Here is a 27,263-nt window from a genome sequence, read left to right on the forward strand (position 1 = left end):
AGAGTCCCAAAAGAGACTCGAGGCTGAGGACCACAGAGGCTGACGTCTAAGCAGATGCTGGCCTCATGGGCAGAGTTCTGGAGTCCCTAGCAATGACCGGGCTTAAGATACTCCTTTTTAAAAGGAATATTTAAAATATTTAAACATTTTAAATTCCGTGTATAGTGTTGGCGGGTGGCACGTCCATGTGAGTGCCCGTGGAGTCTGGAAGAGAACATCAGATCTAGAACTAGTTACAGGAAGTTGTGAGCTGCCCAGCAGGGGTGATGGGAACCAAAAAAACGATGTTCTGTGTAAGAACAGTAAACACTCTTAACTGCTGGGCCAGGTTACCAGCCACACGAGGGCATTTGTTACTTGCATCATTATTAGAAACACTAAAAAACTGAGAAACAACAAAATCCCCATCAAAGAACACTCCAGTGATTGACCCAATGACTATGGACGGTAAGCCAGGCGGGATTTAGGCAGACTCACCAGATCTGCTGAACCTAGTGGTGAGAAGAAAGTCCAAGCCAGGCAAGAGGAAAAACCTGGGAGGACTCTCACTCAGACCCACTAAGGGGAGGACTCTCACTCAGTCCCACCAAGGGGAGGACTCTCACTCAGTCCCACCAAGGGGAGGACTCTCACTCAGTCCCACCAAGGGGAGGACTCTCACTCAGTCCCACCAAGGGGAGGACTCTCACTCAGTCCCACCAAGGGGAGGACTCTCACTCAGTCCCACCAAGGGGAGGACTCTCACTCAGTCCCACCAAGGGGAGGACTCTCACTCAGTCCCATCAAGGGGAGGACTCTCACTCAGTCCCACCAAGGAGAGTTCCCATTTACTGTTTTGTTTTGTTTTTTTCAGTTCAAACTCATTTTCCTTTTATTAAAGTCCAAGTTGCTATTACATGGTTGATTCTCAAAGGCAACTTTGTTGAAATAAAACATTTCCAAGTGATTGCTTCCATCTGGTAGCAACAGCAGTGAATGTTTAGGAAGCCCACCAAGGGGAGTTTCACCGTGTGGAGGCCCAGTTCCACACAGTGGTAGATTTCCTTGTGAGTTCCTATTTGTCCATAACAAACTTCAGGATGCAAACAGCACTATCAAAGTCATTATATTGTCATAATGCCCGCAGAGTATCATCAATGGTCATTATTTGGACTTGGGAACCAGATCATAGCCAACAAGTACATTCAGTCCTTGTTCAATCCCCAGACATCTGTCTGGCTTATCTAGGTGTCACCCAGCTAGCATCAAATGCATCTGTTTTATGTGACCTATGAGAACAGCAGCAAGCTGATTGGAGAGCAGAGGCAGAGCTTTGAGGTAGAGGTGGTATGCAGGAAACTCAGAAGCCTGCGGCTGTGATGCAGGGCTGTGATGCAGTAAGGGAGGCCAGCAGCCAGCATGACCACAATGGGCTTCAGGCAGGCCACTGGCTGAGACTGGAGAGAAGACAGTGAGTTTGCCACTTGCTCAAGGAGCACCTGGGCAGAGGGGGGGCCTTTTTTTTTTTATTATGTGTATGTGCGAATATGAGTGCAGTACTGATGGAGGCCAAGAGAGGGCGTTGGATTCTCTGGAGATGGACTTGGAGATCATAGTGAGCTGCCAGATGTGGGAACTGGGTTCAGGGAACTGAAGTGGGGTCCTCTCCGAGAGTAGTAATTGCTCTGAACCACTGAGCCGCCGCTCCTGCCCCAGCACTTCCCTTCAGAGAGGAGCTGAGACGCCCCCTGGAGCTACTGTGGAGGCAGAGCAGTGTTTTGCCTCTGTGACATGATGCTGTTATCACTGTGTCAGTGAGCTTCCCGTGACTGTTACCAAAATACCTCAGAGAACAGTGTCAAGACAGGAATCAGCTGTTTTCAGTCTGTGGTCAACTTAGGAGCTGAGGTGAGGCCAAACATCATGACCATGGGAACATATGAAGGAGGAAACTGTTCACTTCCCGATGGACAGGAAGCGGAGATAAGAGGCCATGGCCAAGATCCCCCAAGGAACCTTGCATACTGACCTTTTTCTTTTATCTAGGTCACCTTCCTGAAGTTTCCGGCACCTGTCAAAATAGGACTACCAGCTAGACCAATCATTCAATTAATTAGCTTTTTAGGGGGGTGTATGACCACATCACATCCAAACCACAACATGCATCTATGGTAAGTCTCTTTAATTTAAAGGTTTAATTTTGTTCATTTGTGGAGAATTTCATACATATAATATGTTTTTATAACTACCCCAGATGCCTCTGGACCACTCCTCCATATCCCTCTTCTAGTTTCGTATCCTCTTGTTTCATTTTATGTTTCGAGACAGGGCCCCACTATGTAGCCCAGGCTGGCCTCAACCTAGCCACCCCCCTGCTTCAGTCTCTCAAATGGTAGGATTATAAAAATGTACCACCACCATGCCCGGTCCTGACATTTTAGTTCAGTCTCAGGAGAATGAGCCTGTGCGGACAGCAGTGGGTGGGAAAGCAGGAAAAGCCACGTTTACGCGGCGCCTAGCAGTAAGAATAGGATGTATGGTTGTATCAGTGCCACAGCGGAAAAGCAAAGGCTGTTCCCGCCAGTGGAGGGGAGGGAACGAGGATGCGACGTGAAAGCGGCTGTTCTTTCTTCTCTCTCTTAGTGTTTGAGTTTCCTTTCTTATCACTGTGCTATTTGTGCAATTAGAACAATTCCCGAGGAAGGGTGGAAAGACGGGGAAGACAGGAGTCCCTAGTGCTTCGTGGCATGTCTGAAGTGCAGCTCTAGCCCTGGGTCTTCCAGGGCCGCCCTGGCAGCAGCACTTCTGAAGAAGCTAGCTCTTTCTAGGCAAAAGAGAGGAGACAAAGTTACCATGTGGCCAGGCTGAGGTCCTGGTTGTCTGCTGCCATGCTCTAATGTTGGAGTGGATGCCCCAGCCAGTGTGCAGTTCTTACCCGGGCCGGGAGGTATGGCAGTGACCTGGCGCCTCCTCGACCTAGGAGGTTTTGGTTCTGATGGTGATTGCTGTTCCCTGGTCATTTGTTGTTGGCTCTTCCTGGCGGGAGTACCAGTCTGGCCCTGCTAGAGGAAGGGCCTGTGTAAGCTTCAGACTGAAGGATAGAGGTCAAGGTGACCTCAGCCAGGAGACATTGAAACGGAACCAGCCACTGAAGTATCTTGATTTTTATTCTCTCCTTTTAGTTGTGAATACTTTCCAGAATCTGCCCATCTGCCTGGGATGTTCTTTCTCATGGTTCCTGACGTAGCTAACCTCTGCCTGTACTATAATGCCACCTCCTTTGACTTCTTTGTTTGTTTGTTTATTTATTTATTTATTTATTCAAAGGGTCTTATGCTACCCTGCCTTGAACTCCCAATTTTCCTGCTTCCATCCAAGAGTACTTGGGCTACAGGTGTTCACCACCATAACCAGCCTATGCAGAACTTTGGGTAGAAACCAGGGTTCCATGAGTGCTGGGTGAGCATTACCATCAGGGCTCCACCCTTAGCCTCTGTGCCAGAGAGTCCACACTCCTTTCTCCAGCCTCCTTTTGGGGAATGAATCACCCCCTCTTCTTTCTCCGAAAACCCTTGATTTGTATTTTTCCTAAGGTAATTATGTTTCTTCTGCCATACATTATAATGATTTATGTCCATGTCTGGTTCCTCCACTAAATGGTGAGCTTCTCAAGGTGGCCATGGAACATGTTTTATCTGACTCTGATCCCCCACACAGCTTGGCCAATGTCTGGCATATGGTATGTGTTCAGTCACTGTGTGGAACGACATTAAACAACAATGAAGCCGGGCGGTGGTGGTGCACGCCTTTAATCCCAGCACTCGGGAGGCAGAGGCAGGCGGATCTCTGTGAGTTCGAGGCCAGCCTGGGCTACCAAGTGAGTTCCAGGAAAGGCGCAAAGCTACACAGAGAAACCCTGTCTCAAACAAACAAACAAACAAACACAACAACAACAACGAGTGTGTTCTTCCTCTTTATATGTCATGGGCCTCCTGGGAAAGCTGTTGGGATTATAGGTGACCAGTTGCTTTGACGTCCCTTGCATTCCTGTGCATTCTAGAAGAAGAAGGCAGAAGAAGAGAGTTAAAGACATCTGTGGACCCACACTCCAGGGCTGAGCCCGAGCTCCTGAGAGAGGGCAATAACGGAAGTAGGAACTCACACACGCAGACTCTTGCTCCTTCACACTCACTGACTCCGCCAGGTCTCACAAGGCTCTAGGAAGTAGCCAAGTGGGCCGTATTTGGCTGTTGCAGTCGAGGAAACCAGAGCTTGGGAAAATGAAGATTTGCTGAAGATTAGACTGTCTCAACCCCAGCTCTGTGGGCTCCACACCCCTTTCTCTGGGACTACAGGGGTGACAGGGGCTCTGTCTACCTCACCTTTTGACAATATTTTGCTGAGGAAAGTCGGCAGGCCAGAGTCGAACCCTTCATAAGGTGTGTTTACCCTGGGCCCCAGTCATTAACGTCCTATATATTTACCTGTGTCCACGCCTTTATTTCTCTCTCCAAAGCTCAGGCTCCTGCCAGTCCCGCACTTTTACTGGATCTTGGTTTTCATTTCTATAAAAAGAGGCTGAGCTAGTTTAACTGGGTCCCATTTACTTCAGGCCTAGCACAGAACCTAGCACGAATTTCCCTCACCCTCCTGGTAGACAACTCCCAGCTCCAACACTAGAGGCCTCCCAGACTCCAGCTGACATGACGGAGTGTACAGCCCAACAGTGCAGCCTCTTCCCAGGTCGGCTGCGGAACGTGAGCCTCCTCTAGACAGCAGGACCGCTCGGCCCAGATCAAATCCGGAGCCTCATTAGTCACGTCAGACGGCATAGTTAACATTTGGGGCAAGCACAGCCAGTTCGTCAAAAGCCCCTGTGTGCTGGCTCCGCCGCTGCCGCCGCCGTTGCTGAGGAACTACTGTATATAAAGCAGGCAGCGCATCAGAGGAGCAGCGCCAGAGTGCTTCCACATCGGCTTTTGATTAATCACATAGACATGCCTTTAATCGGTGCCAGGGTAGCGGCGAGGGAACTTATGGGAAAGCAGGATGTTATGCTTTCGTTCCCTGCAGTCCCATAAAGCCATGAAAGATGAGGGACAGAATCACTGTTCGTTGAACATTTATCGACCATGCAGACCCAGAAAACACAAATAATTATCTGAATCCAAACCTAACCTTATTTTCCCAGCTCACTGGAAACCATGCCTGTTCCCCTCTGCCTGACCTGCCCACCTGCCTGTCTGCTGAGATGTAGCGCTAAGCAAAAGGTATGAGTTCTGAAAGTGCTGTAGCATTGGGAGTCGCCTCAGTTCCCTCCAACCTTCCTGAGGAAGATGCCTGGAGGTCACTGGGAAGGTACCTACCCTCAAAAACGTCCTGCCTCCAGCCTAACACCGTCTTATGAACTGATGTCAGAAGTGTTCATTCTTACTGGCAGTGGTGATCAAAGGCTGGGATTAAAGGTTTGGTGGCGCACCCCTTTAATCCCAGTGCTCGGGAGGCAGAGGAAGGCGGATCTCTGTGAGTTGGAGGCCAGCCTGATCTACAGAAGAAGTATTCATTCTTTTCTAGTCCTTGGAGATATAAGTAAGACATGGAGAGTGAGCTGGGCATGGTGGTACATGCCTTTAATCTCAGTACCCAGAGAGACACTGTCTTTAAAAAAAAAAAAATGTATGTGTGTGTTGTTATTTTTTTCTTTTCTTTTTTGCCTTTTCAAGACAGGGTGTCTCTGTGCAACAGTCCTGGCTGTCCTGGACCTCTCTTTGTAGACAAGGCTGGCCTTGAACTCACTGAGATCCAATTGCCTCTGCCTCCCAAGTGCTTAAAGGCATGTGCCACCACTGCCTGGTGTTGTTATTTTTTTAAAGATGAGATCTCACAATGTATCACTAGCTGTCCTGGAACTCACTATGTAGACCAGGCTGGCCTCTAACTCACAGAAAACTGCCTGCCTCCTGGTATTGTGGTGAATGACTTTAATCCCAGCACTCCAGAAGCAGAAGCAGGCAGACCTCAATGAATTTAAGGCCAGCCTGGTCTACAAAGTTAGTTTCAGATCAGCCTGTCTCAAAAACAGACACATACTTTGTGTACTACACGACAAGCACTGTTCTGTTACCATAGAAACTAGGGAATGGAATCAAACAGAGAGCTTCCCCCAGGAAACGGTGATCTAGGAGGAAAGAGGGTGGGTCCACAAGATGAGCTGACATGTGACCAGTGACATCACATCATAGAGAAGTTGAAGTATCAGGGTATGGTTTCAGGAGGATTTGGGATCTCGGCTTCCAGAGGCTGGGGAGATGGCTCGGCAGTTAAGAGTACTTGCTGGGCATGGTGGCACATGCCTTCAATCCCAGCACTTGTGAGAAAAAGGCAGGCAGATCTCTGTGAGTTCGAGGCCAGCCTGGTCTGCAAAGCAAGTTCCAAGAAAAAGCATTTGCTACTTGCTGCTCTTGCAGAGGACCTGAGTTCCATCCCCAGAGCCCACACTGGGAATCTCGCAACCACCATAGCTCCAGTTCCAGGGGATCTACTGCCCTCTTCTGGCCTCCTTGGGCACCTGCACATATGTGTGCACACAGAGACAGATATGCATACACATAATTAAAATTTTTTAAAAACATGTTAAAATTGCTTACTTGTTAAAAAAAAATCTCAGGAGGCTAGAGGGATGGCATAGCATTTAAGAGCACTGCTACTCTTCTAGAAGACCTGGGTTTGATTCCCAGCACCCAAATGGCAGCTCATAACCATCTGTAACTCCACTTCTAGGGGGTCTGATTCTCTGCAGGCACAACACATGTGTAGTGCACATATACATTCAGGCACACACTCATTATTCATTCACATAAAATAAAAATAAATAAAGACAAAAAAGAAAAATATCTTAGCTCTCATCTATATTTCTATATTTGGCATTCTTTGGTCTGAGTTTTAATTGTAGTATATTACACGGCCCTGCACATGGCCATTGTGAGGCCCATGTGAGTTAGCAGGCTGGAAAGTACACAGCAGAAGGCTGAGCACTGAGCAACAGATCTGCCAGGTCTAAATAAGCTCCCTCAGGGAGCTGGAGAGATGGCTCAGTAGTCAAGAACACTTGCTGCTCTTGCAAAGAACCTGAGTTCAGTTCCCAGCATCCACATGATGGCTCACAAACATCCATAACTCCAGTTCCAGTAGATCTGGTGCTCTCTTCTGACCTCTGTGGGTACCAGACACACGTGTGGTACACATATATGCACGAGGCAAAACACTCATGCATATAAAATCAATAAATCTAAAAAGCACCCACAGTAAAGTTCTGCTAGGAGTTCTGTGAGAGGAATCTTACGTTCCTGAAACGAATGAGTACTGATCACAGCCCCTATGCTAGCCTCTGCTCTGGATGCTAGAGATTTATATGGGAAGCTCAGGCCACCCTTGGATGAGACCGCTGCCAATGGGAGAGTAATGGTGATCCAGCATGGTAAGTAGAGTAAAGCAAGCTGAGCGTGGTAGTAGTGCCTGTGATCCCAGCACGGAGACAGGAAGATTCAAGTTCAAGGCCAACATGAAGCAGGTTTAAGACCAGCCTAAGTGAAACACCAAGACTCTGTCTCAGAATCAATCAGTAAAAACAATGGCAAATCAGAGGCCCACTGACACAAGTCTACAGAGGGTCAACAAGGAGGAAAAGAGACAGTGGCCATTTCACCTGGGGAACCAGGGTAGACTTTCCTGAAGAGGCGATGCTTCAGCTAAGCCTGATATATGAGAATATTTTATTTCAAAGAAAGAAAGGTGCCCAAGCATGACAGCACAGTTTCCTTCTGCTATGGCTGGATGTTTTGGGTCCCCAAAGGTTCTTGTGCTAGAAGCTTAGCCCTTAGTGTGGTAGTGTTTAGACGTGGTACACCTTTAAGAGGTGGGACTAGGGGCTCAAATACCAGGAGTTTTTGTTTAGCATGCCCTAAGGTCCTGGGTTTGAACCCTAGCATAGAAATAAAGAAGGTAGACTATTGTCTCCTTATTGGTACTTAGGAACTGGTATTTTCTTTTTTTTTTTTAACTTGTATTTTTCTCTCATATATTATATCCCAGCTGAAGGTTCCCCTCCCTCCACTCCTCCCAGTCTTTCCCTCCACCTCCCCTCCCCCCTAGATAAACTCCTTCTCAGTTTTCCCTCAAAAGAAACAGAAAAAAGAGCAGGCCTCCCATGGATATCTACCAAATGTGGCCTAACAAGATACAGTAAGAGTGAGCACAAACCTTCATAACAGGGCTGGATGTGGCAACCCAGTAGGAGGAAAAGAGTCCCAAGCGCAGGCAAAAGAATCAGAGACACCCCGACTCCCACTGTTGGGAGTTCCACAAGACCACCAAGCTAATCACCATAACATAAATGCCGAGGACCTAGCTCAGATACATACACATTTCCGGTATGTCACTTCAGATTCTGTGAGCCCCTATACGCCCGGCTTAGTCGATTCTGAGTTCTCATGGTGTCCGCTACTCTCTGGCTCCTACAATCCCTCCCCTCTTCTGCGGGGCTCCCTTGGCTCCACCTAATGTTTGACTGTGGGTCTCTGTAGCTGTTCTGCTCTTTCTTTTCTTTTTCTCTTTCTTTCCTTTCCTTTTTCTTTTCCTTTTTTGTTTGTTTTTTTGTTTTTTGAGACAGGGTTTCTCTGTGTAGCCCTGGCTGTCCTGGAACTTGCTCTGTAGACCAGGCTGGCCTAAAACTCACAGAGATCTGCCTGCCTCTATCTCCCAAGTGCTGGGATTAAAGGTGTGGGCCACCCTCTCCTGTCTCAAGCCGATATTTTCTTATTTTTTAATTTAATTCTATGTTTCCCATGACAAAAATAATTGATCCAGCTAGGCTTAGTGGTGCATGTCAGTAATCCCAGAACTTGGGAGGCAGAGGCAGGAGTATCAAGAGATCAGTAGTTCGGGGGCTGGAGAGAGGGCTCAGCAGTTAAGAGCAAGCGCTGCTCTTGCAGAGGAGCTGGATCAGTTCCATGAACCCACATGACAGCTCACGACCATCTGCAACTCTAGTTCCAGGGGATCTGATGCCTTCTTCTGGCTTCCACAGAACCAGGCAAGCACATGGTGCACATATGTACGTGTAGGCAAATATACACATACATTTTTTAATGGGAAAAAAATAAAGATCAATCTCAGCTATCAGCAAATTTGAGGCCATCCCAGGCAACATGAGACTCTATTTTAAAATAAATAAATAAGCTGGGCATGTTGGTGCACACCTGCTGTGGAATGATCCTTCTGTACTCTGTGAAAGTGTGTTGCTCTCATTGTTAATAAAAATCTGATGGCTGATAGCTAGCAGAATTTTCTGGGCAGAGAGAATGCTGGGAAGGGTAGAGTCAGAGGAGTCGCCAGCCAGATGGAAAAGAAGCAGGACCTTCGGGAGAGGTAAAAGCCACGAGCCTTAGGGCAGCACATGGATTAATAGAAATGGGTTAATTTAAGTTGCAAGAGCTAGTTAGTAATAAGCCTGAGTGATCAGCTGAGCATTTATAATTAATAATAAGTTTCTGTGTGGTTATTTGGGGAGTGGCTGGTGGGATAGAAAAGTCTGCCTACAAATGGCACTCAAATGTCCAGCACCTACATCCACATAAAACCTAAGAAAGCTTTAAAAAGGTTCTAAACACACAAAAATGGAGGCAAACTTGGCTTCCTAGACTCGTGTCTCTCATGCTGGCCTCAGTACCTGTTTCAATCTCTTGCTTGGGTTCCTCAGTTCCCTCACCAATTTCTGTCATGAGGTGGGTGGGACCCCCTCCATTCCACTGAAGAGAAACCTGGGATTGCCTAGGTAGTTGGAAAGCTGTCTCATTTCTGCTTATTTATCCTTCTCACATCTGATGGCATTGGATGACCAAGTACTAATAGATTTGCCAGTTTAACAGCTCCCCCTGACCCCGACCCCAAGGCTACAAGCACCTTGGTAGTTAATTAGTTAAGTTTCCTGTTAAAGGTACAGACAGATGTGCCTCATTCACAGGCTTCATGGGAGTGCTGACTACGGACAGTTTACAGGAGTCCTTAAATTTCTGTGGATTTTACTGGTCCCAGCTTTTAGAGACAGGTTAGCATAAGAGGGTATGGAAGCCTCCTCCTCCTCCTCCTCCTCCTCCTCCTCCTCCTCCTCCTCCTCCTCCTCCTCCACAACCACCACCACCACCACCACCACCATTCACTCAACTGCTTTCATTCAGTAAGTTTCCTCTGGTTATAGACTTAAGGGTTTGTTTCATCAGGCTGAAACGAGGCCCTAGGAAAAACGTTCATACCTTTTAACCCAAAGCCATAGCCTTTTGCTATGGCACCATGATGTACATCTATTCCAGGTGTTTTACAGACACCTGCAGGTTCCTGCACAGAGCCACTCCTCTCCTTATGCCAAGGCCAATCCACATATGCCAGCCCCTGTACCAGCTCCAAGGACACCAACGGGGCGAGTACTGACAGGTCGATTTCACCCACATGCAAGCTCCTGGAATATCAGTACTGGTACCACCTCTCCAGACTCAAGGGCATATCTTCTCTTTTGTCTGGCTCATTCACCCTTGCCTCTTCTGTATAACCAGGGCACATTCCCCTTTCATTCTTTTTCCCACAGCTAGCCACATTCATAGGGCCGGTGTTAATAATCTGGTTTTTCTCCTAGCAACCTGTCTTCTCCACCTTCTCAAGAAACAGATGCCTGAGGTCTCCAGAATGGCAGTTATGTCAGATGGATAGGTAATCTTCAAACACTTCATAGACCTAGAGAATATGGCATTTAAATGTGTTAATAACTTAGAATTCTGTTGATGTGAGACACGATTGCTCCTGGCAGCACCAATCTACTCCCGAGAGAATGATGGGCAATGAAGACACTCCATTCGATATGGAGCTTGTCTTCTACTTGGCAAAAGTGGCCTGTTGGGCAAAGAACTGCCCTTGCCTCAACTGCTGACAGTAAGCATGCTGTCCGATCCTGATGAGCAGTACACAAGGAAAAGCAACTGCTAAACCTTGCCAAGACAGGGTAGGACAGTCTTTCAAATTTCCCTGCTTTTGAAAATGGTCTGTCAGATATTCTAGGCCTGTACACAAAAGTGGTTGCCCCATTGTTGCAGAGAAACATTGGGTGACTGTCCAGGCAGCCAGCTGTCTCTGTCATTTCTTTCATTTTTCAGAAGTTGCCTGCTTGCACTTCCTGTTCACTCAGATAATATTATTTTCCTTCTCTGGTCTTTGATGGGGTGGAAGACTAGACAATTACAGTTACATTCCTCTGGTATCTTAGCTAGATTTAGATTCTTCAGGATAGGACAGCTATTGGAGAAATCTTTGTAATTTGCCATTTACCTATGTCTGGACATTTAGTTTATGTTTCTTACTTGATGTTGTTAGCCTTTCTTTCTCCTGGCCAATACTTGATAATTGTTCTTATTGTATATAGTTTGTATTAGGTTTAGAACCTTCTTATTTAGACAGAAAGGGGAAGTGTTGTGGGTATTCGTGCCACCAATAGCTCCTGGGCAGAATAGAAGTCAATGACTGCTATTTACTTGGTTCTTTATCTGTGAGTGTATTTTTCCCCATTTTATATCTTAATAAATCCTTGACACCCTTTTAACAGACTCTCATGGATTCACTTACACAATTAACCAAATGCTTCTAAACCCATACCTCCCACTGAGTGTGACCCCACAAACTCCTGACTCCCTTCTCTCCACTTTGTCCCATGCCTGCAGGAAGTAGCCAGACTTGAACTGGTGCCCCTATACTCAAGGAGTCTGAGATGATTAGGTGTAAGCCCTACCTCTCTCTCCCCAGACCCACACCTAGGAAAGCCCACCAAGAGTCAGCCCCTCCCTGGGGCTGCTCAAGACCACGCCTACAGGCTACTTAAGAACTGGTTGCCATACCTGCCCTGTGTTCTTGTGCTCTCTCCCCTGGCTTCCCGAGAGCCACCTGGGAGGTGTTTTTGCTCTGCTCAGATTAAACCTGGATTTATTAATTTGGCTTGATTGGCTTATTGCATTGGCAGCAGAGGATACCCAATAACTGGGGATCCAAAACTCATCAGTACCAAGATGCTTCTCCCAGCAGCTGACTTCGGGAAGAGCCAGCTGCCAGGCACCACACACTACTGCCATGCACTAAACTAAGGTACACTGCAGCGGCCGACATAGCAGTTTAAGATTCATCTCATGCAATCAAAAAACAATAAAGATGCTCAGTAAAGACAGATCCGGATTGGGGGGAAAAAAAAAAAACTCTAAATGGGTTTTGTTATGCCCAGATCACAGATACCCCAAAAGACCACGATGGAGACCAAATCCTGTATGTAAAAGCAAAGAGCTTTTATTCAAGCTTGAGCCTGGACCCTCCATATGTCCAACAAAGTGGTACCATGGGAGAGCACCAAGTCAGGGTGGGGTAGAGTTTTTATCACAGCAGAGGTTGGGGTGAGGGAATTCCAGGGTTCAGGATCCTGATTGGCTGACATTTGTCTAGGGATATCTTGGAAAAAGGGGAATAGGTGTGTGCTAGTCTCAGGGATGTTGGGGATCTTATCTAATCTTATCTAACAGTTGGAATGTTTGGAATGTCAGGTGCTTCCCCTTAGATGCTGGCCTGTTCCTGGGTGGTGCCAGGGTGGTGTAAGTTTACGGCTTTTTCTGGATCTGGGTGTTGCCTGCCAGTAAGCCTGTCATGGTATCTGTGTCTGGGCCCCTAAAGCTGTCATGACAGCTGTGTGGTCAAGCTGTTTTGGAACCCCCACAGGTTACAGTATGTTTAAAAATATACATAGGTTTAGGAGAGAAAAGAGAAAGGGTAGAGACAGTTATAGATTAATAAATAGTTTAAAAATATTAAAGCCCTTAAAAAAGGAAGAGTAAAAAATATATATAATAAGCCATGTAAAGATGGGAAATACACAGAGAGTCTGGATACTATATGTTACTGTGTTGTCTTTAGATTTTCAGATTGCTAATAAAGAAATGACAGCTGCTAAAACATATTGGATTATGAAAACTGCTAGATTAAACCAACTTATATGTTTTTAAAATATCTTGACTTCAACATGCAAGTCAAAAGATATGTTACTTTGGGGAAGAGATGAGAGGCTGTGGAGTCATTCTAGGTTGATACGGGTCAGGCTTGATCAGGGCAGACTCCCTGAAATCCTGTCTTCAGACATAAAGAAATAAGCCTAAAAAAACTACAAAACATGTAATGTATATTTTACCTGCTCAAACATAAAACAACAACAACAAAAAAATCTTTAACTGACTTGTACACACCACGTATTCCCTACTTGTAATGCATTTTACCTTTAAAAGTTTATGTAATTTCATAACAAAGGGACCAGTGTAGATGTAACCAACCATCTTATTAAATAAGAAACACAGAACCAATATAAAAGAGAAAGCCAAGAGGTCAGAGCTCAGAGCTAAAACCTTACCCTTCCTGCGGTGCTCCTACCTCCCCGAAAGAGAGCTACTTCCTGTGTGTATGTCTTTAAATAGTCTTTCTGTTCTGCCTTCTCATTGGTTGTAAACCCAAACACATGACTGCCTCGTCACTGCCTGTAAGTACAGCCCTCCAGGTCTTAAAGTCGTATGTCTCCAATGCTGGCTGTATCCCTGAACACTCAGAGATCTATGGGATTAAGGGCTTGCGCCGCCGCCGCCACACTCTTTCTATGGCTCTAATAGCTCTGACACCCGGGCAACTTTATTTATTAACATACAATTAAAATCACATTTCAGTACAAATAGAATACCACCATAGACCAGACACCAATAAAAAATGATGGTCCAGGTGATCCAACATCTCAGAATGCCTCTGTTCCAGTTTGTGAGTTCTGCATCCAAAACAGCTTCAAGGCTGCTGGCTGAGATGATCAAGCCTCACAAAATACTCCAGCCAAGATTTAACAGTTATCCCAGTTTTCTCAAGATTTCCTCAAAGATACCAGCACCCACAAACAACAGGAAGTATTCTAGAGAATGATGCCCACATTCTCAAGAGATGGGGTACTGGTGGGTTTTGGTCATTCAGTGGGTTATGGATATTTGCCATCATTTAGAAGGGTTGGTAATGGTAACAAAAAAAAGCTGAATAAAGGAGATTAGATTTAGGGATCTCATACTGAAAAGAAAAAGAGGAATACAAAAATGATAGGATAAAAGGGTAGATTATTGAATCTACTTTTTTCCCCCTAAAGACAGGGTTTCTCTGTGTAGCTTTGGTGCCTGTCCTGGATCTCGCTCTGTAGACCAGGCTGGCCTTGAACTCACAGAGATCCATCTGGCTCTGCCTCCTAAGAGCTGGGATTAAAAGTGTGCATCACTGCTGCCCGGCTGAATCTACTTTTAAAACAAAAAAGCAACCACTAGTCTTAAATATTTTACATTGGTATGGATTTTTATATATTGATAGAAATTTGAGGGGTTTTGCTGTACTATATATATGTTTCTACTCTTGTTTGGCATATTGTGTTTATGCAGATCACTTAAAAATGTATTGTAGCCGGGCGGTGGTGGCACATGCCTTTAATCCCAGCATTTGGGAGGCAGAGGCAGGTGGATCTTTGTGAGTTCGAGGCCAGCCTGGTCTACAGAGCGAGATTCAGGAAAGGCACAAAGCTACACAGAGAAATCCTGTCTCAAAAAAAACAAAAAAAATGTATTGTATAATTAAAAAATACAGATTAATAGTCATCTATAATAGTCAAACTTATAGTCATGTTAGGTATGTTTTCAAGGTCATACACAGATATATTTAGATAAATGGTCTACAAACACTTCAAAGACCTACAGAATATGGCATTTAATATGTTTAATAACCTAAGGCTTTTCATGACAGTGAGACATGTCTGTTCCTGAAAGCACCAATTTGCTTCAAAAGAAGATGATAGGCATCAAAAAAACTCAGTATGGAGTTTGTATTTTTTATAGCCAAGCTAGCCATTTGAGCAAACTGCTCTTGCCTCAATTTCTGACAGTATACTGTTCAAACTGGACCAACAGGACACAAAAAAAAAGTGACTGCCAAACTTTGCCATGACAAGGTAGGACAGTCCATTAAAATTTCCTACCTCTCAAAAATGTCTGTCAGATATACTAGGCCTGTAAGCCAACGTTGGGTGCCCCAACATTACAGAAGAACTTTGGGTGACTGTCCAGGCAGCCAGATGTCCCTGTCCTTAGGTAACATTACCCTTGTGGGGTCTTTAATGGAGTTAAAGACTAAATAGTTAATTTTATAGTTTTCCTTAGTTTTGATAATGCTGGGCAGTGGTGGCGCATGCCTTTAATCCCAGCACTCTGGAGGCAGAGCCAGGCGGATCTCTGTGAGTTCAAGGCCAGCCTGGTCTACAGAGCGAGATCCAGGACAGGCACCAAAGCAACACAGAGAAACCCTGTCTCTAAACACCCCCCCAAAAAAAAAAAAAGAAAAAAAAAAGATAAAAGGTAACAGGTATAAAACTTTAGACTCACAAAGATAAGATAGATAATAGAGTATCTTCTCTAACTTTGCCAAATACAAATGGACTGGATGTTGTAACTGTAATTCTTACTTGATAACTGTTTTTGTTGTGTATATACATGTTAAAGTTAAAACCTTCCTTTTTTATTTAGACAAAAAGGGGAAAATGCTGTAGCATAATCCTTCTGTACACTATGAAAATGTGCTGCTCTCACTGTTAATAAAAAGCTGATTTGTAAATAGGTAGGCAGGATTATCGGGGCAGAGAGAATGCTGGGAAGAAGAAGGGCAGAGTCAGAGGAGTCGCCAGCCAGATAGAAAGGAAACAGGACCTGCAGGAGAGGTAAAAACCATGAGCCTTGGGGCAGCACATAGATTAATAGAAATGGGTTGGTTTAAGTTGTAAGAGCTAGTTAATAATAAATCTGAGCTATCGGCTGAGCATTTATAATTAATAAGAAGTTTCTGTGTGGTTATTTGGGGAGCAGCTGGCAGGATAGAAAATTCCACCTACACACATATTTAATCTCAGTACTGGGGAGACAGAAGCAGACACATCTCTTGAGTTAGAGGCCAGCCTGGTCTACAGAGTGAGTTCCAGGATAGCCAGGGCTACATAAAGAAATCCTGTCTTGGGAAAAAGAAAGTAAATAAAATAAAATGCTCAGTCTATGGGAGTCTGAAGTCTTAGCTGTCTTTTCCTCCATTATTTTGCATCTGGAACATATTGTTAGTGTCCAGTATATGTTTGTTAAGTGAGTAAATAAATAAGAGCAGCCACAGGAGGGCACATTGCGATTAAGGGACCAATACAAGTCCTGTGCTGGCCCTGAGCAAGCTTTGACTATTTTTCCATAGAAGAATTGAAGTAAGAGGTATTAGAAGGACTCTAATCCCCACCCTGAAGTTAGGGAAGTGTGACAAAGTGATGAGGACCCCAGGGAGGGGACCAGGAGAATTAAATCAGAAAACATTATTCTAGAATAGATCATCTGTTGCCACCCATCCTGTCCCCTGGCTCACACCCTGCTCTCTACTCTGCCCTGTCTGGAGGCAATAAGACATCTAACCCATCATTTCCTGTCATAGTAAATCAGACTGATGTGTGGTACTTGCTCTTAGTTCTCACCATCCCCCAGGTAGAGACATCCACATCAATCAGGGCGGAGGCCCCAGAGAAGCTGGCCTTTCCACAGGGTGGCAATGGGGGTGGGGGGAGGCAACTGCTTCCCACTCAAACCTTCCTGGCTCGGCTCCCGGATGATTTCATGTCTCTGGTCCTGAATCTGCATCTTCTGGATGCATCTCAGTTCACTGGCTGCAGCACTGATGTGTGACTGCTTAACTACGGCTGCTTCCTGGCCTAGGGAGCCTGGGCTTTGGAGAGCATGGGAAAGAGACAAGAAAGAAAGCTTTCTATGAGGTAAGCCTTGACAGCAATAATAATGGCCAAGGACTAACTTACATTTATACAGTGCTTAACAATTTACAAAGCCCTAGAGAACTCTATTCATCTTTATGACCTTGTGCAACTGTCACCTCTTTTTACCAAAGGACAGCTCTCCCAGGCAGAGTTGATCCTTCCACCCACACTCGGTAAAATTTCCACTATCGTCCTTACTGCCTTGTAAGAAACTTATGTGTGTATGTATCTCACGCCTCCCATTAAGTCATCAGCTCCTTGGGGGCAGATCACTTTCCGGCCATAAAATTGTGTATTTTTTTTCTTTCTTTAAAAAGTAATCTTAGTGTTCATTATGCAAAAACTTATAATTTTAAAAACATATAAATATACTACATATATTTATATGTAATAAAATAAAGAAATAGCATAATAGGGTGAGCTAGATGGCTGGCTCTGTGGGTAGAGGTGCTTGTTGTCAAATCTGATGACATGAGTTGGGTCTCCAGGAATCACATGGTGAAGGAAGAGAACCAACTTCTACAAGTTGTCCTCTGCCCTTCTCATGAACACTGTGGGATGTACACACAACAAATGTAATTTCAAAGACAGTGTGTAAGCCAGGTATGGTGGCACACACCTTTAAGCCCAGCATTCAGAGGGGAAGAGGCAGGCAGATCTCTGAGTTCGAGACCAGCCTGATCCACATAGTGAGTTCAAGGACAGTCAAGGCAAGTGCCACTCTCCAGGAGCTAATCAGCCACCTTCAGGTTCAGTGAGAGACCCTGTCTCAAAAAACAAGGTAGTGATGGAGGAAGCCACCCAACACTGACCTCTGCATGCTGTGGTAAGCAGGCAGGTCACTCCACTCAGGAGACTTCTAACTAGAGAGTATTCACTCGCCTCACTGTGCGCCTCACACCACATCTAATGATTTCCGCTCTCCTTTCCCTGTTCTTCCCTTTCTCTCTACTTGAAACCATCCTTCCTGCTCGGGCTTCCTGTTTTTCTGTTTGAAACCTGTTACTGTGGAAACGCTGCGGCATGATAGAGTGGGGCTTATAAGTGAAGTGTTAAGAATTTTTAGAACCTGCAGAAATGCAGTGGTGGAGTTTAGGGGATACAAGTCCAAATTATGTGACAGAATCCATGACTTCATACAATGTGTCATAAACACAAACACAGAAATTTGAGCCAGCACCAAGGAGATAGCAAGGTACTTTATCAAGATTTATGTGCCCAGGTTTTAAATTTCTCATGGGCATTAAACAGGGCCATGAGAAATTCTTAAAAAACACAAAAACGCAACATATAACTTGGGAAGAACGTCTGGAAAAGGCGAATGACAGGATGCCAGCATGTCCTCATAGATACACATCTGTGAGAGGACTGGGGGCCTGGGCCCCTCAGGGGAATGTGGGAAACCTCTGTACCATGTTCTGTGTTTTGACCATACTCCTTAAAAACTGCCTATAAATCACTCTTATTAGACATTTGTCAAAAGCAAGATACCTTAAGAACAAACATGTTGGTCAAAGAAATTATTACCAAGGAAACCATAGGGGAAAAAAACGCCTGACTGGCTTGGATGAGTCCAGGGTCCTTTGTTATTGTCCCAGCTCTGCAATCAAGCAGATGTGTGACTCAAGAAGCTGTCCGACCTCACTGTACCTATTCCTCACCTAATTTGGGCTTTAATTCTGATTGGTTACTTATTAGATTCTTTTATTTATTACATTTTTATTTACTCTGTGTACACACATGTGCATGTGGTGTGTGTGTGTGTGTGTGTGTGTGTGTGTGTGTGTGTGTGTGTGTGTGTGTGCAGGGACATGTTTGTGCCATGGGCCACATGTTGAGGTCAGAAGACAAGTTGTGGGAGTACCAACTTTACTTCCATCATACAGGTCCCAGGAATTGAACTCAGGTCATCAGGCTTGGCAACAGGCCCCTTTACCTAGTAAGCCCCACTTACTAGTCCTTAAAGTGAGGGTTATGTCCAGTTTCTTCCAGGAGATAAGATTTCAAAGCAGCTCCTTGTGGACAGCGCTTGAGGGCCCTTGTAGAGGAACTAGTGACGGCATGAGCTTAACAGTAATCATCCCACTGTGTACTTTGCTCCTTCACATCCATTTGCTCAATTGTACAATTACTTTAAATGTGACAATTCCAACTTTTTGTTTTCTTTATAAAAGCTGGGTGTAGATGAACAGTCTTATTAAATAAGAAACACAGAGCCAAATGCAGAGTTAAAAGCCCAAGAGGTCAGAACAATAGCTGAGAGCTGAGACTTAAAACTGCTTTCTTACTCTTCCTGCCGCTGCTGTCCTTCCCCTCAGCAAGAGACCTACTTCCTGTGTATCTGTCTTTTTAATTGACTTTCTGTTCTGCCTTCTCATTGGTTGTAAACCCAACCACCACATGACCTCCTCGTCACGACCTGTCTATACAGACCTCCAGGTCTTCTATGGTTGGTATTGAGATTAAAAGTGTGTGTCTCCATGTTGGCTGTATCCTTGAACACACAGAGATCTGCCTGTCATGTGATCGGGATTAAAGGTGTGCGCCACCACCACCAGGCTTCTGCTATGGCTTGCTAATAGCTCTGACCCCCCAGGCAACTTTATTTATTAACATACAAATAAAATCACATTTCAGTACAAATAAAATATCACCATATTTCCCTTTTTCTATTTTAATAAAAAGAAAAAAGGAAAAAAGTTATAACTAATATAAGAAAAACTATATACAAAAGTACAATAACTATATACCGTATATATAAGCAATAAATACCTAAACAGTGTCTAGTCCATTTGCATTTGACAAATTCAGAGAAAATAATTCCATTATTTAGCCTATTTTGGTAAGTCCAAAATGTACCTGATTCACTTTCTATCCTAACATATTACTAACAGAACTGTTTTATAACGTCTTTCAAATTTATACACTTACTCTTTAGTGAGTTTCTTTTCTAAAATTCTTAACAAGGAAAACTATAACTATCTAATCTTCAACTCTAACTAACTAATCTTCAACTCCCTCAGAGACCCAAGAAGGAAATAATATTACCTAATAAAAAATAAAAACAGGAAGTGCACGCAAGCAGCTTCCAAAAAAAAAAAAAAAAAAACTGTGAGTTGACAGAAACAGCCAGCTGCCTGGGCAGTCACCCGAGGTTTCTCCATAGTATTGGGGCATCATCTTCATTCTATAGGCTTAGCATATCTGACAGACTCATTTGTGAAGTAGGATGTACACAAGGTCAACAGTTCGACTTCACATTGGGTGAGAGCAGTCCACGTACCAGAAACACCTTAATTCCACTAATGTCATGTCATGATTCAGGATTTTAAATTCTGGAAATTGTTGATGTTTTTTGAATTCAGCTGTCCATTCTTCTTGGCTGTGTGTGTGTGTGGCTTCATCTCGGCATCCCATTCTTCTCCACATCCTTCTATTAAATGCCAATCTACCATTGAGAGGTGTGAGCTTACTCTTCAAGAATAAATGTTTCAGCTGCTGTTCCACTGCACATCAGAAGCCATCAGTCCACTGCCTGTTCAGCAGCCTTCGAAGAAAAGGGCACTGTACCTTTTCCGGATTGGAAAGGCCACTTCAGGGATGGTGCAATATTGTGGCCTCAGAAGATGCCTTTTGACAAAGCCACAACCACACTTGTCTTGGCAAGAATCGGTAGTCCTTTGTTTCGTGTCCTGTCTGTCCATTTTGTCCTGTTTGTCAGCAGTTGATTCAAGGATACTTTGTTGTCCAGTGGCTAACTTTTGCAACAATAAAAGTTAACTCCATGTGCATTATTCTTCTAACTGTGTTCTGGGAAAGATTAGTCTTCTAAGGCAAGAGCCCAGGGGGTACATTCCACATTTGGTCCTTTCCCTCCACCCCACAGAGCCAGGTAGTGGTTAAGGACAAGGACTACAGCTTCTGTCCAGCACAGGCCAGGCCTGAAGAAATTCAGTAAATGGCTCTTTGCTAGATATTTTGGGGGTGAGGAATCTGAGGAAGGGATGGGGCTGGTTAAGGCTTCCAGTGCCAGCAGTAAACTTCTGGCTGCTTTTATAAGCATCTCTCAACTTTCTAAATTTTCCACAAGCAAAAATATCAACAAACCACGTGTTAAAGCCTCTTCCCCAGCTTTCTGCCAACACCCTTGTCTCCCGTAAATAACACAGTAGCCAAGTCTTCTAACACTGTGAACACTGCTTGCTTCTCCAGTGTCTGGTGTGGACCTAGAGTACAGGTTTTCTTGAAGAGCAATAACCATTAAAATGATCGTATATGTTGTGCTTAAAGGGTAAACAACACTATTTGTGGACCTAACACCTGCCATCTAGTCCCATGCAAGAATGCCTAATAACCAGCTCCAGAAAAGGTCACCCTTTATTAATCTGTCGCTCTGGAAGTACGCTGTAAGAATCACAGGATGTGTAAGAATTTGTCTTAAGCAAATCTGGCTTAGGTATTAACTAGGCAGAGACAGAATGCGGTAGTAAATGGTCCCACTTTTTGCCGCTTCCCCACATTGTGTAGAGTATTGAGGAGTTGCCAGAAGACAATGGAGCACATCACGCCAGGTCTTCTGCCCTGCACCTCCTGTTATTCAGCATAAGAGCCATGTCTAATCACCACAGAGATGCTACATCTTGACTCATTTCCCTCACTTAGATGTATGCCCACACAGATTTTTTTTTTTTTTTGGTCTGTGTCTGTGTGTTACCATATGCTCTGCCTAGAACAGTGTCAGGCACATATAAGCACTGAGTATTTGTTGAATTAGAGAAATGAACAATACCATAAGATACATGGTATTCTTTCCCTCTTACAGATGAGTAACGGAGGCACTGGGTGTAGATGAACTGCCCAGTGCCACCGCCAGCTGAAGAGACAGACTCGAAGCCTGAGCCCCAATCGTATTCTTTCTATACACAGAGGGATAAACACTTAGGTCCTGAGGAACTCATGCAGTTCAAGGCCTCTATGACCTCTACATCTCTTAAATCGTAGCTTTTTACTTTGCTCCTTTGAAGGCTGCAAATTTTACTAAGGTGATAACGTTTTTTTATATTTTACTAAAGCGCATGATTTAATTTCATCTGTTGTAGACATAGGCTACATAGTTTGTCACTTAAAATCCTACAGTATAGAGGCTGAAGAGATGGCTCCCTGGTTAAGAGTGCCTACTGTTCTTGTAGAGAGCCTGAGTTCAGTTTCCATCACCCTTTGCAGGCAGTTCACAACCACCTGTAACTCCAGCTTCAGTGGATCTGATGCCCTCTTCTGCACCCTCCCCTGATGCTGGCACCCATATTCATATTGACACACTCACCTCCAAATACTTAGAATTAAATCTTTAAAAATACCAGAACACAATTATGTACAGGACACATTTGTATTATTGTATGTATATCTGGAATACACATTATGTATTCCAGACAGCAATAAAGTAACATTTCTGAACCTCAAGAGTTCTTTAAGTTACAATGTTAAATGTCTCATGATTTGCATGTTGTTTTCTCATTGCAGAATAGATATTACAGCCCACAGCCATGATGCTTGTGTGCCCCACTGTGGGTGGAGATAGACTTATTAGCACATTGAAAGCTATTATCAGCACTAAAGAATTCTATGGGAGGCTCAAGGACTCTGCAGAAAGTCCCTTTTTCCTACCTAGGGCCACATCTAGAAGTGTGCCCCTTGTGTCTTCATAACCACCTTGGCATTTTGTAGGGGTTCTGGTCACACTCCTTCAGGGTGGGGGTGGCGATCCTTTTTCTTTCTGTCCCACTCTGGCTGCCAACACAATACCATGAAGCCTCCATGTGACCAAGCCAGTTAATATTCCTGGATCAAATCAGTGGTGGAGCCCCAATCTCTCCACTGCCAACTTTTGAGGCTATTTTTTAATTGTTGTACTCATTTTAAAGAAATATCTATTAAAAGTATTTAAACCAAAAAAAAAAAATCAAACTTCAACAACTAACTCAAAAGTTAACAAATCCTTTCCAGTCATTTAAAATTTTTTGATGTATGCAAATAATTCCTTGTTTCTTTTAAAACATCACAAGCATTTCCACTATGCTGTTAAATGCTCTTCATTAGCACGGCTGCATACTAGCCTATTATAGTCAGACTACAATTTATTTAACCAATTTCTACTGTTAGACTTTCAGATTATTAAGCATAAATTTTGCCCATATTTTAGACTGTTTCCTTAGGACAGATTCCCAGAAGTGGACTTAGAGGATCGGGGGATACAAACATTTCCAAACCTCCCCACAGAAACTGCCAAATTGCCTTTCAGAAAGCTGTTGCCAATTTACACTTCCAACATTGCCAGCGTGTTTTTTTCTACCAATATGGATCTGTGTGAAGGATAATAAAATTTAAGTGGAACATACAGTCCTTGGGTTATTAATGACGTTGGAGAGGCACAGTGACTTCTGGCACAGGGGCCAATGGCAAAGGCCACCCCTATTTCCAGGTATGCAGTTAACAGTGACTTAGTGTGAGCACACGTGACAGCGGTTTTCAGCAGTGGAGAGTGACACAGTTTTCGGACGGCCAAATCCAAGGCTTGGATTGCTTTTGTCCCTTGCTGTATTCCAGCTCGCAGGACAGTTCCTGGCACACGTACCACTCAGTACACATCTGTTGAGTGAGTTAACACAGACTCTTCTTTCAGATGGCTGCCGCAGGGTTCGGTCACTTCTGGTTCCTGGGAAACACTGGTCAAGCACTCTTGTAAAGGTCTGCTCAATCTTGAAACTCTACCATAGCACCGGAAAAGCAGTTTCAATGAAGGCAACATAGTAATGATCCATTTAGGATAAATAAAATCAGACTCACCTGAAAGGACACACCCCAGCACCAGTCACAAGTATCTATACATAGTTTTTTTTTTTTTAATAAGCATGCAAAAAACAAAAAACAAACAAACAAAAACCGGTCTGGTGAAATCTGTCACCTCCAGAGCACATCCCTTAGTAAGTGATGACATAAATGGACTCAGTGCTGCTCACGGCCAAGGCATTTTTGGAATGACTAAATGCACTTTCTTGCTGCTCACTGCCATTTGACATCATTTTCAGCACTGCCAATAGGGTTTGAGATAGAACACGGGGGTAACGTAGATGGGAGTTTGTTTAATACCATTTTTAGTGAAAACCAGAATACAATTCATTTTGTGAGTCAGAATGTGGTCCAGCCTGGGCTCACTTTCCTCGTCTCATATTCTTTCCCATATGCCACATTTTCTAGAGAGTAAGTTGTAAGACGATGCCAGACTGACTTGGCATGAGCAAAATTATTAAAAATAATTAATCACCTGGCATTTTTATATTCATACTTTATGTACACTAGACTGGGTCGGGCAATCTATGGCCCACAGGCCAATGTGGCTTACCACGTGTTTTTCTCTGGTCCCTATTTAAAATTTTTATTTTTATTTATTTTATTTTTATTTTTTTTTTCATTTAAAATGACTGGGGGAGAAAAATTAAAATATTTTATGAAAACTATGAAGTTCCAATTCCAAGATTCATTTATAGAGTTTCCCTGGAACACAGCCACACTCCTCTGTTTCCATACGAGCTACGTCTGCTTTGCACTAGGAGACGGGATGGCTCACGAAGTGTAGTATGTTTCCCGCACGGTCTGCTGTACTGGGCCCAAGTCCCCGTCAGATGTTTGCAGACAGTATCATGGGATGAAGTGTGATACAACTTGCACCATAACTACTAGGATCCAATAAGGCGGAGAGCACAGAACACCAGTGCATGGCCGCCTGGGATAAGATGCAAAAGCCTAGAAAATCGAGGAGGGCTGACCACGCTGACGCATCGTCTGGAGGCGACAGAGTGAGCAGCCACACAGTGCAAGGCTGAGAGAGGCTTGCTAACTGAGCAACCTGCGACCTGGTGGAACACGGCCCCCAAAGCCTGGAGCCACATGCTGGCAGGCGGCCCCCAAAGCCTGGAGCCACATGCTGGCAACTAGCGGGATGAGGACAGAGCAGGCACACTGAGCAGTGTGTGCAGGGCGGCGGCAACTCCCCAACAGCACTCTACTCCTTTACTGAGCGTCTTCGAGTCATTTCCCGTCCAGATTCTTTCAGGCTTCTCCGCAGCAAGTAAGGACTAAGAACAAGAAATGGATCCGAAAGGAACACTCCAGAAAACAGGACGTGGGTCCACAACCTTTCTTCTTAAATGAATTTTCTTTTTTTTTTCTTTTTGAGACAGGGTCTGTGCTATGCTGCCCAGACTGGATTTGAACCCACATTTTTCCTGCTTCAGGCCCCCCAGTGCTGGGATTGCAGGTGTGCCCTACTACGTTCATCTTGATGCTACCATTTCACTGACTCACAGCCAGGAACAGAATTCAGGGGGCTACAGAACCACCCTGATGTGGGATGTCCTTCTGCACGCTGCGAATACACGTTGCTTTTATTGGTTGATGAATAAAGCTGCTTTGGCCTATGGCAGGACAGAATATAGCCAGGCAGGAAATCCAAGCAGAGATGCAGGGAGATGGACCGAGTCAGGCGCAGATGCCATCCAGCTGCCCAAGGAGCAAGGTGCCAGCAGAATGGTAATGCCACAGCCATATGGCAAAATACAGATTAACAGAAGTGGGTTAATTTAAGTTGTAAGAGCTACTTAGTAATAAGCCTGAACAATAGTTAATATAACAATAATTAATATAAGCCTCTGAGTGACTATTTTATAAGCGGCTGCGGACCAGGTGAGATGCAGAAAAGCCTCCCGCTACATTTGGCACCCAACCCACGTGGGGCAGGAATTTCTACTTAAGACCTGAGAAAGCTTAAAAAAGGGGTGGGGGAGAGGGTTCTATAAGACATAAATGGAGCCAAAAGCAGCTTCCTAGTTGTGTCTCTCATGCTCATGAGGGCTGTGGTACACAGATGCCACAGCGTTTGGGCTTGAGTACAGTATGGTGGATTCCCGCCATGGTACACAGAGGTGTCTCCAAGCCACCCAGTGCACTGCATGGTGGATATAGCTTTTATTCATACGGACAAAAAAGGTTTGTGGGCCAGCTGTACACCACCAGGTGACAGCATGGACCCCTTGGGGGGTAAGTGTGATTCTCCTGGGTACCTCCCATATGTCGGAAAGCTTAACGGGGTGGAGCCAGCGGCCCAAGCCGCCACTTTGGTCCTAGCCATGCCCACTTAGCAGTTTAAAGCATTGATCAGAAAACGATTACAGATACACAATAAAGATAGATTCAGACAAAAAGAAACCTCTAAACAGGTCACCGTGTGTTTAAAAAATGTACATAGGCTTGGAAGAGAGAGGAAAAAGAATATAGGCAGTTATAGAAAGAAATAATAGTTTTAAAAAATAAAGTCTTTAAAGAGACATTAAAATAATATTAAAGAAACAAGCCATGTAAAGACGGAAAATACACAGAGTCTGGATTATGTATACTATTGTGTTTTCTTTGAATTTTTGGACTGTTAATGAGCTAACTGCAGAGAGACATTTGATTTTGGATGCTACTAATTTAAATCATCATATATATTTTACAGGTATCAAAATTTGGGTCTAAGGATATGTTGCTTTGGAGAGAAGTTTCTGCTTTTGTTTCCACAGAAGATGAGAACCTGTGGATAGTTTCCAGGTTAATATGGTTTGATTGAGCAAGACCCCCTGAAAGGTCTCTGATGAGAAGAGTGGCCCAGATGATCCAATATCCACAACAGCTTCAAGGCTACTGGCTGAGATGGACCAACTACACAAAATACTCCAGTCAGGACTTGACCATAATTACAAATTTTCTCAGGATCCCCATAAGATTACCAGTGCCCTCAATCAGCAGGAAGTAGTATAGAAAACTACATCCAAATTCCCAAAATATTATTTATGAATGTTTGTTTTCATTTAAAGGGAGTTGATTATAAATGGTTAATGGTCATAGTCAATCTCTTTCTAAAGAAGAAAGGGGATATGATATATAAATAATGGGGAAAAGGGTAGATTAGTATGGTAATAAAAAAGAGGTAGATTATTGAATCCACTCTAATCCAAAAAACTATTATTCTTCAAAATATTTTACATTGATAGGGATTTTGGTTTGTTGATATAAATTTAAGGTCAATTTTGTTATACTATATGTATATCTAATCTTGTTTAAGATATTATGTTTATGCAACTCATTAAAAATGTAATGTATAATTAAAAATACAGATTAATAGTCATCTATAATATTCAAACTTATAGCCATGTTAGTTAGATTTTCTAGGTATACAGAGATATATTGCAGGTAGACAGGTAATCTTCAAACACTTCAAAGACCTACAGAATAAATGGCATTTAAAGTGTTTTAATAA

The 27,263-nt window shown here is 44.0% G+C and overlaps 2 long non-coding RNA genes across 2 annotated transcripts; one reads left to right on the top strand and one right to left on the bottom strand.

Annotated features, from left to right (window-relative positions):
• Window positions 1-1,432: 1,432 nt before the first annotated feature.
• Window positions 1,433-25,583, top strand: LOC143267826 (uncharacterized). Its single transcript, XR_013043394.1, has 3 exons — window positions 1,433-1,887; window positions 2,026-2,150; window positions 25,150-25,583. It is a non-coding gene; the product is annotated as an uncharacterized LOC143267826 (long non-coding RNA).
• Window positions 3,909-6,057, bottom strand: LOC121830360 (uncharacterized). The gene is made up of 4 exons (XR_006073565.2): window positions 5,346-6,057; window positions 4,464-4,544; window positions 4,142-4,250; window positions 3,909-4,035 (listed from the first exon to the last, which is right to left on the bottom strand). It is a non-coding gene; the product is annotated as an uncharacterized LOC121830360 (long non-coding RNA).
• Window positions 25,584-27,263: the final 1,680 nt, after the last annotated feature.

The sequence above is a fragment of the Peromyscus maniculatus genome, chromosome 1 (genome assembly GCF_049852395.1).
Source record: "Peromyscus maniculatus bairdii isolate BWxNUB_F1_BW_parent chromosome 1, HU_Pman_BW_mat_3.1, whole genome shotgun sequence".
Classification (NCBI taxonomy): domain Eukaryota; kingdom Metazoa; phylum Chordata; class Mammalia; order Rodentia; family Cricetidae; genus Peromyscus; species Peromyscus maniculatus.